The following is a 19,332-nucleotide window of genomic DNA, read 5'->3' as shown; positions in this document are numbered from 1 at the left end:
GGATGATTTTAGTAAAACCTACTATCTGACACCTTATATTGGAATAGAAGTATGTCTAGACTTTTTAAGTATATCCCCAAGGAAACAACTCTATCTTGAATTGATAGGGGGATTTCACATATCAGATACATACTTAAAGTCTCTCATTCTTTCTCTGCCTAAAGCTGAACAAATTGGCCTACCTTATACTTCAAAATATAGTGGAAGCAATGATGAAAAATTATTTTTGAATGTGATTCATATAGAAGAAGCAGATACCAGGCAAGAAATTATGGGAATATTTGAGAGGAATTGACTATTCCCTCTTCTTGCTGGTGACAGACAAGTTGAAAAAATTGGGATGTGAGAGAGAATTTGCAGATGTTTTTAATACAGTTAATAAACTAGTACATTAGTGGAATGAATTTCCCAAGATGTTAAGAAATTATTTGGCAAAATATTTCATAATCCTCTTATAGAGAAGAAGAGATGTGTCCAAGATTATAATAAATTTTAAAATGAGTAAATGGTCTAATTCAGAAAGAAGTAAATAAGGAAATGTCAGTAGTACTAGAGATATGAAATAGAGATTCCCCAAACATGATCAAGCCCAAAACTAAGAATCTCTGCTTAGTTTTGGGCCTGATCATGTTTTCCAATTGTTATGATAAATGGATAAATAGCAAATTAATCAAATTTGCCAATACCTTGAAAAAATAAAAATCAAACAGAATGTATAATAGTCAAGATTCAAATGAACTGTAAAAGTATAGGCCACAGAGAAGAATTTGATATTTGAAATTTTAAAAAGTTAAGTGGAAATTTATGCTCAGATAAAAAGAACTAAGTATTAATAAGTAATTATTATAAGTGCAAGATGGAGGAGTCATGGGTTAGGCAACAGTTTATATGACAAAGTGCAGAAAATCTTAGGGGACTTAAATATTGTTGCATAAATATTTAAATATCATTATAAGTCAGCATTATAATTTGGCAGATAAAAAAATTTGGATTTTGGTGGTCACATTAAATAAGATATAAAGAATAAAACTTGATCATCTTTTCATTCTTTTATTTTTCAGGTGAATTCTAGTATATCGAATTCAGTTCTGGATGACACAAGTTGGAAAGGGCACTGATAAACTTGACAGCCTTCATAGAAGGATCACCAAAATGGTGATATGATATGGATATGATATGGATAAAGGATATGGATATAAATGTCATTTGAAGAAACTGGGATATTTAGCTTGGAAAAGAGGAAAATGAGAGAAGGTATTATAACTATGCTCATGTATTTGAAGAGATGTTATCTAGAACAGAGATTAGACTTTTTGTTTGGTCCCAGATGATGAAAAAAATAGCAAGGAATAGAAATTTCAAAGATGCAAATTTATGGCAGAGCTGAGAATGGAAGCCGCTCTCTCTATTACAGCCACAGCTGCCACTAGTGCTACCGCCACGGCCACCAGCTAGAACTTCCCACCAGCCCAGCTGGCAGTGCCACCATCGCCTTGAGCCCTCGCCTTTGGCGTCTAGTTTCTGCACGCTTCCAGGCCCAGGACAACTTCCACCATGGCCACCTTGGCTAGTTCTCACTTGAACAAAAGCATCAAGCAGCAATACTTGAACCTGCCTCAAGGCAACAAAGTCCAGGCTATGTATATCTGGATTGATGGCACTGATGAAGGTCTATGCTGTAAAACCCGAACCCTAGACTGTGAACCCAAGAGCACTGATGATCTACCTGAATGGAATTTTGATGGCTCCAGCACTTTTCAGTCTGAACGCTCTAACAGTGACATGTACCTCATTCCTGCTGCTCTGTTCTGAGACCCCTTCTGAAAGGATCCCAACAAACTGGTTCTCTGTAAAGTTTTCAAGTATAATCGAAAGCCTGCAGAGACGAATTTGAGCTATACCTGTAAACGGATAACAGATATGGTCTCCAACCACAAACCCTGGTTTGGTATGGAGCAAGAGTATACTCTCATGGGAACAGATGGACACCCTTTTGTTTGGCCTTCTAACGGCTTCTCTGGGCCCCAGGGTCCGTATTATTGAGGTGTGGGAGCTGACAAAGCCTATGGAAGAGATATAACAGAAGCTCATTACCGTGCTTGCCTGTATGCTGGAGTCAAAATTGGGGGGACAAATGCTGAAGTGATGCCAGCTCAGTGGGAGTTCCAGATAGGACCTTGTGAAGGGATTGAAATGGGAGATCACCTCTGGGTGGCTCGTTTCATCCTCCATCGAGTGTGTGAAGATTTTGGAATGATTGTATCATTTGATCCCAAGCCAATCCCTGGGAACTGGAATGGAGCTGGTTGCCACACTAACTTCAGTACCAAGGCCATGAGAGAGGAGAATGGTCTAAAGCATATTGAAGAAGCAATCGAGAGACTCAGCAAGAGACACCAATATCACATCCGAGCCTATGATCCCAAAGGGGGTCTGGACAATGCCCGACGCCTGACGGGTTTCAATGAGACCACCAACATCAATGAGTTCTCTGCTGGTGTGGCCAACCGTCGTGCCAGCATCCGCATTCCCAGGACGGTTGGGCAGGAGAAGAAGGGCTACCTTGAAGATCGCCCGCCCCTCTGCCAACTGTGACCCGTACCTGTCTCCTCAATGAGACAAGAGATGAACCCTTTCAGTACAAAAACTAAGTGGACTAGACCTACAGATACCTTCTGTTTCCCCCACCCCATAACCCTTTTCTCATTCCCCTTTCCACCTCACCTGTCTCCTCTTCCACGTTTCCCTACTAGATGTAACTCAGGGCACAAAATACCATGTTTTTTTGTGCCCACAGAAAACTTCTTGCTTTTCTTTTGTGGGGGAAAGGGAGTAGGGTTGGGTGATTGTTTTTAATCTTTTCCCATCATTGAGGACTTTTTGAAGACTGAGAAATAGTATGTTAATGGGGAAAAGGGGTTGGGGAACATAACCACTGCTTCCATCTAATCAAGTTTGTACATCGACAGAGACTTATGGCTTCCAGGGAAAAAAAATAAAAGAGTAAATATTTGAGGGAGGCCAGTGTGGGGTTGGGGGAATGGAAAATGGGTAGAGGGAGGAAATTACTTTTTTTTTTTTGGTGGAGTGGAGAGGAGTATTAAATTCATACACGAGACTGTATAACCTACTTTTCTTTAAAGATAAGAATTAGTATGGGGTGGTTGTCTCAGCTTAGGTAGGCAGGAAAACAAGCCCTTTGTCTTTTAGCTGTATGGGCATCTCTATATTTTCCCTGGTCTTAGAGGGGGAAACTCTTGGCCAGAAGATAGTCAGTAGGCTGTGTGAACCAATGGGGATTGCTCAACTTTAGAAAGAGAAAAGGAACCTTCTTGCCACTCATCCATCCTCCCTTCACCCAAAGCAGAGTAGTATTTTTATATTTAAATTTAAAAACAAAAAAACTATATAGGGTGTTTGTATGTTAGGGGAGGGGGTTATATAGAACAGGATTAAAGACTGGCTCTTAAGCTAAAGAAAGGTGGCAGTAGGTGGGAAGGGGGGTGATCAGAAGCAGGGAGCAAAGAGTGCTAGAAGGAATTGGGGCAAAAAAAGGCAGCTTTGGTGGCTGTCCATCTTTTCAGCTTGTGGTTGGGTTTCTTGACCACCCTCTTTCTCATCCATATATAAGGCAGCAGGAACCACCTGGTGGCTGTAATTTTAACAAGCACACATTGAAGCTCACGTAAGTTGGGGGGAGGGGAGAATAGGTGGTAAAAAATGAGTTGGCTGGTCAACTTAACCATGTTATTGGGGGGGTGTTTATTTTCTGGTGGAACTAGCATGTCACTAAAGCAGGCCTTTTGATATATTAAAAAAAACCTTTATAAAAAGGCAAAAACAGTTGTAGATTTTAATAATGTTTATAGGGTTTCTAAGTTGTACAGTTTTTCAGAGTTGCATGCATGCATTTCCCCAGTGCACTCAAACGGTCCCCTTGCCTGACTGCTGTGAGGTTGGGGAGTGACAGCGTTGGGTTCAGACATTTGTGATTTTCTACCCTGGTATTTTTCTGAGTGCCAAATCTTCCTTGCCTTTTTGTCAAAAGATTTCTGAATTGTTTTTTTTTCCTTTTTTAATAAAAACAACAGAAAAATACCCTTAAAAAGATGCAAATTTATATTGGATTACAGCAGGGGTAAAATAAATATTAGGAATATCATATAATTGTAACTATTTCAAAGTATAAAGGAATCTTTCAGAGGTGATGAATTTTCCCTTCTTGAAGGTCTTCAAGATGATGTTAGATTACCACTCATTGTGTTTGATATATTAAGAACTGCGTTTTATGGACCAGATCACTTCTGCTCTACTTTTGCAGCCCTCGAATTCTGTGATTTTCTGACTCATATTGTCATCATTTCAGATTTTTTAATTAATGATAAGGAAAAAAATCCTATGAGTGTGTATAAGGTATTGTAGGAAGGGGAGAAGTAAATGTGTATGTTTGCATATTCAGTGTGATTTCTCTTTTTGCTGAAGATATTTAAGTGTTGTCTGAATGACCACTTGTCGGTAATATAGGAGAAAGGATTCCTATTTCATCAATAAATGTTGGTCTAGATAATTACTGTGATTTAATCTCTGATATACTAAGAGACTATATGTATGGTGAATTGAGACATTCAGAATATTTCATCTAGATTTATGAGAAACTAACAATTTTTTTCTTTTATTGCAAAGGGGAGAAAATATATTCAAAAGTTGGGGTTTTGTAATACCTAGTTTTCCTTTTCAAACTTTTTGGAGCATTGCTTAAGCTTAAAGTATTTTTTCTTCCAAAGTCTATTTCATTCTAAGCACCAAAACCTATTTTTTTAACAGAATGCTAAGAGATCTCCAATTCATAGACCAAATATTCTGAGTGTTTAATAAATAATATCTAAATAGAGGTGTTCCTGAGAACTAAAGCCAGATAATTAATTCACCCAAGATGCCCTGTCATTCACAGTCTTGAGAAGCATGTCCTTACAGAAGTTCCTGGGATCATAACCTTGAATCTTATTTCATTATGGCCAGACGGGGAACGTTCAAGGGCAGAATACCATAGAACTTTCCTTTGTATTTTGTATTCATACATGGGCAGTCAGGCACCTGTCATGAAATTTGTGGTTTGTAGAAATAACAATATGTAAAATGTAGTAGCCAGGTGAAAGTTTAGATGAGGTCACAATGGCAGCTTTGAAAGGATCCACATTGATTGTAAAATTTTGACTTATAGCCCAGGCCCATTCTATGACAATATTCTTCTCTTGTCTTTCCAGATCCAGATCTTATGTGAAATCCTTGTTCATATCTTTCTGATGTTGGGCAGGTTCTTGCCTTCCCTGTGAAATAACTTTCTTTATGACTTAATGAAGACTTTGAAAAAGATGGTCTCTATCTATACGAATAAAAATCCACACACAAAGACAGACATCCCAAAGCATATATTTTGTAACTTCCTCTAGATTATTCTTGAAGGAATGAAACTAAGACATTTATTTGTTTGCTAAGGTTACATCTAGGGATATTGTGTACAAAGCATCCAACAAACATATTCCTAAGTAGGAGAAATGTAGTTATACTCTTGGCTATTTTTTAGATCACATTTTCATTGAGGATTTAGATAAAATACCTATAATAGGTCATGAGCACAATCACAAGGGTATTTTTTGACATATGTATTCCAAAAATCTCCTAGAAGCTTCCTCTCTAAGAGAGGCCTTTCTGTCATGTTACAAAAAAGAAACAAGTATACTTTATCTGACTGTTCCCTAATAGAGTAAAAAATATATTGTTGAAAGTCCTATGCCTAGCTTATTTATGTATTTATATGTAGACATGGAATATAACTTTCTGGGATAATAGCATTTACAGGTTAGGGGACCTTCATGGTCTTCTATTTAAGAGATTTTTAATATTTATGTGTATTTCTTATGAACATCTCTCATAGACTGGTGAAGCTTATGGACATTTTGTGAATGATTAATGCATGTGATCTACACTGTTAAATGAAAAGAAAGGTAAATGTCTGTTAGAGGTTAGAGAAAACAAAAGGGTAATTTCTTTCCCATCTTACTCCATAGACCTCTTGAAACCTACCCATAGATCCCTTGAGAATTAGTCGACTTCAAATTAACAATCTTTGTTGAAATCCTACCTCCTCATTTTATAGAGGGGGTAGTTAAAACAGAGATTAATGCTATTTATCGGAGGGTTTGTGACAGAGCCCTGATTAAAAACCAAAGCTTTGAACATCATTGCCAAAGGTCCTTCCATAACATCAAAGACCTTACTTTTTGAATAAATTTGGTTGAATCAATGAGGAAATGGTAACATTTTGTCATTAATTTGGTTTCCTTTTTTTTTTATTTCTGTATTCTATATTCTATAATATTCTCAAAAAGGAGGAATTGTCATATCTATGTATTCTCTTTTTTATATTTCAGGTTATAAAAAATAATTAAATTGAAATTTAAAAGTAAGATTATGCGTCAATAAGAAATTGACTGCCAAAGAATCACCCTGCTGACCAGCAACTAGGCAAGCAGTAAGTCACAGAAGAAATTCACTTCAAATATATTTCAGCAATTCTATTACAAAACCCAATCATCCGGTCCTTACCTTTCTATTTCTTTTGTGATATTTTTAATCTACTTCTTCAATATCACCCTAGGCACTTAGATCATTTCTCCATTTTTCCTTCCTAGAAATGTGTTTCTCTGGTTGACCCTGACTAATCACTGGCATTTCAAAAATCAAAAGATCTTTCCTACTGGATTCAATAACTAGGCACTCCAGAGGTAGATGCCCCAGGCTGGTAGCAGACACATGCCCAGTTTGGGCTCATACAAGCATGAGCAGATTGACTCTACCTAGAGGTTTTACATTTATTCATGTTTTTCCTCTCAGTGTCAACCTGTTACAGAATAAATGAAGGGCAATGTGTTTGGCCCACAGCTGTTGCCCAGATTAGCAAAACCGACTGGAGACTTTTATGTGGATTGTGTAAAAGCAGTATTTTTACCTCAGTTATTCATAAATTTCACAGCAGTATTTAGAGGATGGTTATATGAAAAAGTAAAAAGAAATCAGATTTATAGTCAGTGATGCTGGGTTTCAGCACAGCTTCCTGTGTGATCTTTCAAAGGTTGCTAATCTCCTCTGTGCTTCAGCTGCTTCATTTTTAAAAGTTTTTCACTAGATGATCTTAAAGGGTCACTTGCTATCCTAAATATATATTCTTTGATGTTATGATTTATTATTGCAATTTGTAGTACCCCAGAGCCAAGAAGAAGCCCTTTGAAACTTTTGTCCAAGTGTTAAAGAAAGGGACAAAAGAAATGGGGAAATTACAGTTATAGGTAAAAGTGTTAGGTGGAAGGGGTCTTATGTAGAGATAGAACCTCCAAATATTTCTCAAATCTCTAATAGGTCTTTTAGTTCTTCTTTCCTTTATATCTATCCCCTTTTTCCTTTCCTTTTCTCTTTTCCTTTCTTTTTCTTCTTTGCCCTTACTCTCTTTCTTGATTGTGCCCTTTTTCTCCCTCTCTCCTCCTCTCCCTTACTTTCTGTGTGTACAATTTATAGAGACCAAACTAATACAATATAAATTAGATTGAAAGCAGGGAACTAGGGACTCTTTTCAAATTATTTTACTGAAGAAGGCTTCATTTCTCCACCAGATATAAAATAGAAATAAATTTATATAAAATATGAGCCAATCTCTAATAAAGAAGTGGTCCAATAATATGACTAAAATCTATCAATAGTCAAATAATAAAACAGTCACTATTGACTAGAGAAATGCAAAATTAAATTATTCTGAGATAGCATCTCACACATCTTAGATTGATTAATATGACAGAAAAGGAAATTAATTAATATTGAAGGGGATATGAAAAAATTGGGATACTAATGATGCATTGTTGATGTTGTTGATACAACCACTCAGAATAATTTGGAAATATATGCAAAGGACTGTCAATACATATATAAATACATACCCTTTGGCTGAGCATTACCAGTATTATGTCTGTATCCCAAAAAGATTAAAATAAAAAGAATAAAAGGAACATTTCTACAAAAAAAATATTTATAGTGGTTCATTTTGGAGTGGGAAATAATTGGACATTGAGGAGGCGTCTGTCAATTGAAAAATGGACAAACTAATTATGGTATAAGACTGTGATGGAATATTATTGTACTATAAGAAAGGAAAAATAACACGGTTTCAAAAGTCCTGAATGTCTTATAAGAACTGATGAAAAGAGAAATTAGTAGAATGAGGCGAATATTGCACACAGTTAATATCAATATCATAAAACTGATCAGGAATGAAAGACTTAGTTTCTCTGATCCAGACATTGATCCAAGACAAGTTCAAAAAATCCATGGTGAGTTCTGGCCACTTCGAAAGAAATAACTGGTGAACTCTGTGTGCATATTGTGGCACTCTTCCTAAACTTGATTTTTGTTGATTTTTGCATGTTTTGTTTTGCAGGATAGTTAATACAAACAATATATAATGCATTACTTCACATGTATAATTGATATCCTATTGGAAGCAGTGAGGGTAAGTCAGAAGGGAGTGAGAAAATCAAAATTCAATTTTAAAATGCTAATTTTAAAAATGTAATTGTGAAATATTTAATTAAATAAATATAAATTTATTAAAAATACATGAAAGCAGAGGCAAAGTGGATAAGGTGATGACTTGAACAGAGTTTCTAGGCTTGCCACTGATACAGACAGACCAGATGACCCAGGGCATGTTACTTAACCCCTTAATTTACCAAACAACTCTGTAAGATAAATTGTACAGAATTTCTACTATCCTTGTAGAGAGACCCAGTGCCTGGCACATAATAGACAATAATTGTTTATATGTTGCTTGATTTGAACATTTTCTATGTAAATGTAATCACTGATCAAGCCTAAATCAAAAATATTGGTAATATATTTTAAGGTATAGAATTCTTTAGAAAATAAACAAAAAATCCTCACAATCAGGGTTTCTTTCAAAGAAATATAATCTGTATAAGTCAGTGGTTTCCAAAATTTTTTAGCCTACCGTCTCATTTCCAGAAAAAATTTTACTTAGCCCCCTGGAAATTATTTTTTAATTTTAATAGCAATTAATAGGAAAGATAAATGTACCTGTGGCCATCACCTATCTCCTGGATCACTGCAGCACCCACCAGAGGGCAGTAGCACCCACTTTGGGAATCACTGGTAAAGCAAATAATACATTTTTCCCAAAGAAAGTATAACTAAATGTCCCAAGGTTTTTTTGGAAGCTTATAGAAAGTGTTCTAATGTATATGATATCCTTGGATCCTGGATTTTATACTGAAGCACTTTAAGAGGCTCTCTAGTGGAACTCACTCCTTGTCCAGATAAGGAAACTAATGACAAGAAAAGGAAAACATTTAAACAAGCTGTTCAAGGCAATAAATGATAAAGCAAGGATTGGGATTCAGGTCTTCCATCTATCTCCAGATTTAGTGCTTTTTACAATAGCCTCATGTGATCTGTGATGACATCTGAGCTACCTTACAACGATGAAATCAATGATTTATTGATTCTTTATTTTTTGTTAAATTTTAACTGAGAATATTGTGAGAGGCAATTTAATGTAGTGGATAGAAAGCCAGTTTCCTCTGAGTCTTAAACTTAATTCACCCTTGAAACATACATGTGTTGTGGCTCTAGGCAAGTGAATTAACCTCTCACTACCACTATGAACAGGAGCCTGGGATTCAAATCTTGCCTCAGATACTTACTGGTTATATAATACTCAGAAATAGTTGAAGTTTTTTAAGCCTCAGTCTAATCATCCATCAAGTGGGGATTATTATAGCTTCTTTTTCTTAGGAATTTTATGAGGATGAAGAAAATATATATATATATAATTATTTGAAAATGTCAGGGTTTAATTTCCACTAATTTTATTTTTTTAGCTATTCTGTAAGTCTCCTCTCCATCTTTTTGTTTTTTGCTTATTTTTCCACAAATCCCTCATAGAAACTCTACTTAATGTGCTGAAAGCTATGCTTTGTTGATTTTAATGTTTTGTGTAGCAGTGTAAAATTTGGACTGTCCATCTATTACCATTTGATCCCACAAACAATTTGACCCAGTTCTTGTTTTTAAGATAAATCAGAATTGATATCCTTATGTGAAGGATATATTTTATATAAAATTCATTTTTTCTCATTGGTTAAAGACTGCCTCATCTAAAGACATTTTTCTTTTTTTTTTCTTACTTTCTCTTCATCCTTTCCTTCCTTCCTTTGTTCTTCACCATTCTATTTTTTTTCTTTGAGGGAATTAAGCCTCTTATTTTGATTTTCCCTGGTATAATCCTATATATATGCTGATTTTAAGTGCCAATGGTCAGCGCGTTGGAAATTAAATAGATTATATTCTGACTATCCCAAACTGCATATATTTCCTATTAGATTCGAAAGAAGAAAAACATTAGCTTTATGGGTTCCATAGTCTCCCCTCCTTCAAGAGCCTCAAGTAACACCTGTCAGTCAAAAGGAAAACAATGATAAGTCTAACAATACTCTTTTTAAAATTAAGATAACTCCCTCTAAATGTTATGCATTCTGTTAGTGGCAAGAATTCCAATTTTCCACAAGTCATTTCAAATTGTTGTATCCAGCCTAAGACAAGATTTTATTTTATTCCTCTGCCCACAGTAGTGTATGAATGTGATTACAGTAAGTGCTTCCAAAATGATTTCCCTCACATTTCATTGGGAGAAGTCATCTCTTCTATGTGCCTCATGGCAAAAAAGAAAAAGAAATCTGCATCTCAGTGAAATGAGCAAGGTTACCTAAAACTGTCAATCGCTGATTTCTAAGACGAGAACTTTGTTGAGCAATGCACTTCGTGATCGTCCCCATCGGTGTTTTGGATAATGCTGCTATTTTCAATTATTTCCTGCTGACTGAATCATCAGAGTCACTTTCAGACTTTCAGCAATTTTTCTCAGCTCTTTTCTTGTGTAAGTTTAAAGAGTTGGCATTAACTATATACCCAGCTGCCTTTTGAAGCAAGATAGGTCTTTATGCCCTAAGGATGACTTTGGTGAGGGCAGTAACAGCTTTCTAATCAAAGCCAGTTTAACAACTTCAGCACCATCATTGACTGCCCACTTTCACTTATTCTCAAACATGATCAGCTAGCAAGTATCATAACATTTACGTCAGCCTCTTTTTCATTCATGTACATAACCATAGCATAGTTACCAGAGCATGAAACTAAGTTGGGAGAATTTGGGTTCAAATTCCAGCTTTTATAGTTATTAGTTGATGAGTTGATGAGACTTCCTCCTTTGAGTCTTAGTTTCCTCACCTGAAAAATTAAGACAAGCTAGAGGAGAATCAATAGATTACTATGGTTCCAAAGTAGCTTCTAGCATAAATTTCTGATCCTTTCATTTATACTCATCTCTCCACTTGAAAAATATTTTACCCTAGTTCAGTTTTTCATTAGTTCTATCTCATCTTGTCTAAAACAATTATTAAGTGTCCTTCTTAGCTCCATTCTTTTTTCTCTATAATTCATATGAGCTCACAAATATGCATTTCTAAAATATATAACTATGTCTTCCCCTTGTTGCATGTTTTAGTACCTTTGTATTGTCCCTAAGCCTCAATATAGATTTTTCAGCATAATCTCTTTAATGTCTTCTAAAGTCTGGTTTCTCTTAATTTCTTCCTGTCTAACAGCATATTTTACAACAAACATACTCTAGCCAGCTAGTTGCGTCTCTTCACAATATTCCATTTCCCAATTTCATGCCTTTCCAAGCCTATCACATTCCTAGAAAGTGCTCCCTTTTCATCTCTTCTTTTGATCCCTAATTTCCTTTAGATGACCTATCATACACAAATGTCATCTGTACCACATTCCACCCATCAAGGTGTGTTTTCTCTTCTTTTTTATATATGTATGTGTGTGCATATTTGTAGATTGTTCCCATTGCATAGCTATGCATTTTTGAATCTTTCCTGTAGAATATAAACTAATGTAAAGAAGGGATATTTGACTTTTCTTGTATCTCTATTACCTGGCAGTGTATCTACTACACAACAGTCATAAAATACATGCTTTTTGAATTGAAATAATTTGAATCATTTTTACAAAGCCATAAATACAAGAGATCTTTTTGTATTTTTAATTTCATCAAAAGAATTAATTACCTAAATATAGATGGAAAAAGTGGATTCAATTCAATTTAGGGAATATTTAGTAAGCCTTAACATTCAAAGTTATGAAGACATAAAGACAAAACAGAGACAACTATCCCTTTTTTACAGAATCTTGTATTACCCTGGGAGAGTAACATCACCTACACAGAGAAATAATTCATTGAGAGAAATTCTAAAAGACTTACCATGTAATATTATGTATATATTTTATATACAAGATATGAAGAGGATAGTATTACTCACTGGGATAATCAAGACATATACAATTTAGGAGATGGTGCTTGAGATGAGTCTCAAAAGTAATTAGAGATTCCAACTAATGTAAGTAAAGGGGAATAAACATCTGAGTATATGAACAAAGATCAATGACAAAACAATGAAATGGCATTTTTTGAAACTTTAGAGGTAAGGGGGCAGCTGCGTAGCTCAGTGGATTGAGAACCAGGCCTAGAGACAGGAGGTCCTAGATTCAAATCTGACCTCAGACACTTCCCAGCTATGTGACCCTGGGCAAGTCACTTGACCCCCATTACCTACCCTTACCACTCTTCTGCCTTGGAGCCAATACATAGTATTGGCTCCAAGACAGAAGTTAAGGGTTAAAAAAAAGAAAATTTAGAGGTGAATCATGAGCACAAATAAGATATATGAGAAAACAAGGCATACCTCTTCCTAATTGTTCCTGTTTCTTCAAAGATGAAGGAGGCAAGATAGGCTCTATATATAGTCATTTCCTGGTTAAGTTTATAATATATGTTTATATAAATTTTTCCATATTTCTGTCATTCCTTAATATTGGGTATTTCTTGCAGTTATATCCCATCACAACCATTTGGCAAAAATTATTTTTGTAGAATTTTTTGTTATACATAAAAATGTTATCACGTTATTTTTAAGTATATGTGGAGTGAAAAAAAATTTTTTGTGTAATCCTAAAATCTCTGGAACAAAGATTTTAAACATTTTAGTCAACCTCCTTCACATAATGGTAAATTATTTTTTGGAATGTTTGGAATCATTCACACCTCCATAAGTTGTTTGAGGGAGAGCAGTTTTCTATAATTTGTTCGATTCCTTTTTTATTATTACCTCTGGGGGTAAAAGGACATTTTGGGAATTTTAATATTGTATCAATGATTTATTTTTATATCAACATTATTTCTAGATATAACTCTTCCTACCTTTTCCCATTGAGCTCATTTATACAAAGAATAATGATGTTGAAATTAGCAAATCTTATCACTACCATGACTAAGTATGAAAATATCTGTATGGTTTCATATCCACGTTCTCTTAGTTTTGAAAAGAAAGGAGACTATAATTTCAATCACTCATCAAACACATATTAAGGAACTACTATGTGTCAGATACTGTATGCAAAAAGAGGAAAAAGACAGTCCCTATCATTAATATACTGGGGTGAGGGGGGTGAGAAAACATGCCTACAAATATAACCAAAGTAAGGTTTATGCAATATCAATAATAATAACAGCATACATTATATAGTATAAATAAATAATAATAGCAAATAATAACAAAAAGAAGACAATGTGATTAAGAGGTATTGGTGAAACCTTCCTGCAAAATACTTGATTCCAATTTAGACCTAAGGAAATCAGAGAGTAAAACAGACAACAATAATACCCAGAATAGAAGGGGGGGGTGGAGAGAGGGATACAAAGGCAGGGGAGAGAAGAGAGAGGAGAGAGAGAGAGAGAGAGAAAGAGAGAGAGGGAGGGAGGGAGGGATAAAGGGAGGGAGGAAGGAGAGAGAGAAAGAAATTGAAGAGTAATGTAAATATAAAAGTGAAAAGAGTTTTTCAGTAAGGTTGAATTGAGTGCATTCATTTTTGCAAGGTGATAATTAAGAATTTAAGGTCTCTGTGATATTTTAAATGTGTATGGTACTTAACGAATTCAGGATATTAAAAGTATTTAAGAACTTTAACACTATTAGGGAACTAAGAAGGATTACACATAAAAGAAGAAAAGGAGTAAATAGAATTAGATGGGTTGGTATTGTAATGTGGAAGATGGCAGCATGGATTTCCTGCAAAATACAGGGTCAAGCCTCCCCCAGAATTCCAGCCCCCCCACTCCTGGGAGAACTTTGGGTGAGGGGACAGTTGGTAGGGAGTTAAAGAGTTGTTTCCTGGGTGTTGAGGGGAACAGATCTTTCTGCTTGCTGCTCCTGATTTGGGGGAGGAGAGTGTCTTGCTGACATCTGGCCCTGGCCAAACCATCAGCTTCCCAACATACCTGTTATTAAAACAAAAATCACTGGGGAAAAAAAGGAACACAAAGGGAGAAGAGGAAAGGAAAGACAGAAGGGGCATAAAGTATTTTACATGAAGAAATTCCTAAAAGTCAGTACTGTTGAGGAGAAGAGGGTTGTGGCAGGCAATGCTTGGACTCTGCTCTCATTGGAATGAGATCAACATGAGAATAACACCCATAGTCAGCCACCTAATATGGTAAGCAATATATATGATATAGATTTTACATGTACATTCCAACACTTTTTCTATATTAATCCCTTTGTGGAAGGAAACTCAAACAAAAAATTCAGTAAGAAAGTGAAAAAAAGTTTGCTTTTATCTATATTTATATTGAATCAGTTTTCTCTCTAGAAGTAGATAGCATTATTTTTATCATGCATCCTCTGGGATTTTTTTGGATCACTGTATTACTAAGCATATTTAAATCATCCATAGCTATTCATTGTATAGTATTCTTATCACTGCGTACAATGCTTTCCTAGTTCTGTTCATTTCACTGCTTTAATTAATATGTCTTTCCAGGCTTTTTTTCTCATCATCTCTTGTATCACAATACTATTCTATTATAATCAGATTTGATTAACGTAGCCATTTTTCACTTGTAACTTGGGTTTTGCCTCCATAAAAGAGGTGCTTTAAATGTGTTTTGTACATATATGTCCTTTCTCTTTTTAAATATCTCTTTGAGATATAAATGTAGTAATCCTAGTAACGGTTAATAGTACATATTTTAATTCTTTCTTTTTGGCTGTTTGGAATATTTTCTCCTTGAAGTGAGAGTTCTGGAATTTAGCTGTTAAATTTCTGGGAGTTATCCTTTTGGGATCTCTTTTAAGTGGTAATCATTGGATTCTTTAATTTCTATTTTACCCTCTTGTTCTAAAATATTAGGGAAGTTTTTTTCTTGATAATGTCTTGAAAGATGATGTCCAATGATTTTTGTTGATCATAGTATTCAGATTGTTCAATAATTTTTATCTCTCCTGGATTTTTTTCCCAATGTCAGTTGTTTTTCAATGAGATATTTTGCATTTTCTTCAAATTTTTTTCATTCTTTTGACTTTGTTTGATGACTTCTTGATATCTCATTGAGCCATTAGCTTCTCTTTCTTCAATTCTAATTTTTAAGGAAGGATTTTCTTGACTGAGGTTTTTTTTGTTTTTTGTATTGCCTTTTTAATCCAGACAATTCTACTTTTTAAAAAATTATTTTCCTCAGTGAATTTTTATACCTCTTTTTCAAAAGGCCAATTCTGTCTTTAAGAAGTTTTTCTCTTCAGTGCCTTTTGTGTGTGTGTGTGTGTGTGTGTGTGTGTGTGTGTGCGCGCGCGTGTGTGTATACTATATATATTAAAGGACTTTTCTTAAGTGTATTTTTGTGCCTTTTCTGTTTTTTTAAGATATTAATTTCTTCAACATTTTTGTGCCTCTTTTATCAATCTGTTTACTTTTTCCTCATGATTTTCCTATGTCACTTTCATTTCATTTCCCAGTTTATCTTTTATGTCTCTCATTTGATTCAGATTTTTCTTGGATACTTTAAATAAAGCAATATTGACTTTGTTGTCTTATTAATTTGTGTTTTGGTGTTCCTTGTCACCAAAATAACTTTCTGTGTTGAGTTTCTTTTTGTTGTTGTTTGCTCATATTCCTGCTTTTTTTCTTAACTTAAAAAAAAACTGTTAAAATTTGGCTTTGTTACTTTGGTTCAGGAAGCACTGTTCCAAGCTTCAGGTTCCCTGTGTGACTGCCTTCATAGATAGCTCTGGGAGTATATCTACTTCCAGTTCTTCTCGGGAGAATGACATAAGGAAAGATGTCTTTAATACTCCTCCCAGCCTATATATACTTTTGTCTATGAGTAACCACAAACACACTTTTTTTCTGTGTTGTATCTGTGACCAGGTTTTCTGTTCCTCTATGGCTACAAGCACAGATACAAAGGTATCTGACCTTACATCTGACCATCTGTGACTGACAGCTCCCTCCAGAAGTTTTTCTGCTCGTTGATCTGCCCACAAGACCTGTGGCTGAGGTGGAGCTTGCCTTCTTTGTTTTGAATTCCATTTCCATACCAGTACAATTGATCTTTCATGTAAGCTTTCCAAGATTTTTTTTGGCTTAAACATTGTTTCAACACTTATTTTTATGTCTTATACTACTCCAGAATTCATTTGGAGGAGTTTTATCATATTTTTGGAGTGGAATTTGGCATCTGACCTCTGTCAAATTCCACTCCAAAAATATTTCACCATTTGTCTTTACCTCCCACTTACTTATAAAATTAAGTAGGGTAGCGCAGTGGAACTATGTATTACATGATTGTGTGTATATAACCTATATCATATTACTTGTTTTCTTGGAGACGTGGGAGAGGAGGGAACAGAGAGAGAACACTTATCACAAAACATCAGAAAATATTTACTAAGAATTGTAACTACATTGGAAAAATATATAGATACATATATATAGTAATACTATATACATATACAGTAATATATACATATATAATACATATATACAGTAAGCAAGAAGTCATAAAAACAGAAATACAATGATTGAGAAACAAATTAAAATATGATGTCAAAAATGTGTGAGTGAGCTGTAGGTAGGTGGTGCAATGGATGGAAAACCAGGTCCAGAAATGGGAGTTCCTTGGTTAAAATTGGCCTCAAATACTTCCTAAACATTTGGCTTTGGACAATCCACTTAATCCCAGTTGCCTAGGCTTTACAAGTCTTCTGTTGTGTATGACTTTGGGTTTCACTGGTTATTATTTACAACATCAAAAGGAAGCAAAGAATTTCTCTAACACATTGAGTAACATCATGCATTAAACATATGGACAACTTAGGTAAAAGTCACATGGAACAGGAAAGTATGTGCAACATGGGATGTGCATCACTTGAGGGAAAAGCCAATGAGATAATAGGTAATTATTTGAATCAAGTAAAATGAGGTGCTTAGATGACTTGATCACTTAGGAAATATCTAGTATTACATTCTGGGAGCCAAGTTAAAATTGAACTAATTTCTGTTTTTTTAATGCGAGAGAATGAAAAATATATGGTATTATTGTTAAGAAAACTTTCATTTAAAAAGTCCTTAAAATCTTCAGCTGTGGTGAACAAAGACTCATAATTTTAATGACCATGGCTTTTTCACATTAATGATACCACTTCAGCCTCCTGGTTGTCCATTCAGTCATTTGAATAAAATACAATTTGATTGAGCATCATTGATAATGTTCTCATTCTTTTTATAGCCTTAAGGGATAGAACTGAAACTCTTTTCTTTTTACTCTAAGAATATTTGCTAATTACAAAGTAACAGTTTAGTTTCATATTCTTATCAGTGCTGTCAAAGCAATAGGCAAAATATGGGTTCCTATATCCAGCCTGATGTTCCTAAATCAAATAAAAAGTTTAACAGCAAAATTTAAGGGATTATATATATGTGTATATATATATATATATACATATATATATAATCCCTTAAATTGTAATTGTAATTGTAAAAAGGATATCCTTTTTTATGATTATTGAGTCATCTTCAGAGTAAACATACACTTTGCCAATTAACTTAGAAATATTAGACTGTTCCTTTCATTTACTCTAAAAATTAATATTTCCAAAGGGAAAATGCATAAAATGATTTCAAGTCCATCCTACATTTTTTGCAAAATAATCAACTTGATGAATAAAATATTTTCTGCATTAAATAAATTATACTTATCATTTCCCCCCCAAAAAACTGTTACAACAATAACCACAGCAACCTTGCCCCAGTGAGAAAGAATCCACATTCTTGAGATCACAAGTTCACTAAATGATTTTAGTCATGGGGAACTAAGATTTAACCCATTGCAAAATAAGCAATGATAGTTAAAATTTTATTTTTTTTGCTTCATTCAATAAATGGAAGATTGGAAGGAAAATATTGCTTTTAATTGTCTGCATGAATTAATTTTCTTCAATAATAATGAGAAAATGTTAAATCTGACTGGTCATTGCAATGATATATGAAACTGATAATATCTCCCTCTGCCTCTCTCTCTCTCTCTCTCTCTCTCTCTCTCTCTCTGTCTATCTCTTTCTCTCTCTCTGTCTCATTTGCTCTGTAACTTAAAGTTTTAAAAAAAGTTTTCTAGGACACTTTGAATGACTTCTTCAGGATCTCTCAACTAATGTATCCTATTTCAGACTTGAAGCCGTGCCTTTAAAAAAAAAAAGCAAAAAAGCCCCACAAATTCTGTATTAGAATTGATATGAAACAATTGGTCCCAAGATAGAAAAGTGGCCAAGGGCTAGACAGTGTTAAGTGACTTGCCCAGGGTCAGACAAGTAGAAGTATCTTAAGCCATTTTAAAGATTTTTCCTTTGGCCACTTCCTGAGGCAGAGCCAAGATGGTAAAGAAAATAAGTCATTCAACTGAGGTACCCCAATGTTCTCCTGAAAAATATTTAACATGATAATTTAAAAAAAATCTGAAAAGCCAAAGATTACAAAAGACCAGAACAAGATAATGATCTAATCTAAGGTAATTTATTAGGTCAAAAAGAGGGATACATGACATGGGAGGTGGAGGCTGACTTGGAACTGTGATGATGAAAAACCAGTAGAGAGTCTAGGTCCATGTTGGTGAACTGATGGGAAGAGTGCCAGAGGGGGCTGCTCCCTTTCGCCTCCCCACACATACCTCAGGACATTTCTGAAATGATGCACCCCTCTGTTCAACAGCCCAATGGGAGGACTTCCTCCCTCTCCTGTCTGTGTTAAGATGGGATGTTCACATGTGGCATGAGAATTGCAGTTTGGGCACTTGGTCTTTTAAGTCTCTAAAAG

The 19,332-nt window shown here is 34.8% G+C and overlaps 1 pseudogene; it reads left to right on the top strand.

Annotated features, from left to right (window-relative positions):
• Nucleotides 1-1,554: 1,554 nt before the first annotated feature.
• Nucleotides 1,555-2,651, top strand: LOC123236529 (annotated as a pseudogene).
• Nucleotides 2,652-19,332: the final 16,681 nt, after the last annotated feature.

This window comes from Gracilinanus agilis, chromosome 2 (assembly GCF_016433145.1).
Source record: "Gracilinanus agilis isolate LMUSP501 chromosome 2, AgileGrace, whole genome shotgun sequence".
Lineage (NCBI taxonomy): Eukaryota > Metazoa > Chordata > Mammalia > Didelphimorphia > Didelphidae > Gracilinanus > Gracilinanus agilis.
The sequence above is the reverse complement of the archived record's forward strand: the minus strand, read 5'-3'. Positions and strand labels throughout refer to the sequence as shown.